We start from the raw sequence: 317 nt of genomic DNA, 5'->3' as shown, positions 1-317 counted from the left end.
ATGTATGTATGTATATATCTATATACATGTATATATATATTTATATATATATATATATATCATGTATATAAATATGTATATATATATAATGTATATATATATATATATATATATATATATATATATATATATATATATATATATATAACACACACACACACACACACACACACACACACACACACACACACACACAGTGTAAGGGTCCGCCTTCCATTCTCTAACAAGCAGCTGTGTCATGCCCGGACTCTCTCCCATGCGCCATGTGGTTTCGCGAGCAGAGACCGAGGCGAGGCAGAACTTAGGGGGATTACCCT

This window comes from Penaeus chinensis, chromosome 7 (assembly GCF_019202785.1).
Source record: "Penaeus chinensis breed Huanghai No. 1 chromosome 7, ASM1920278v2, whole genome shotgun sequence".
Lineage (NCBI taxonomy): Eukaryota > Metazoa > Arthropoda > Malacostraca > Decapoda > Penaeidae > Penaeus > Penaeus chinensis.
Note: the sequence above shows the minus strand (reverse complement) of the source record.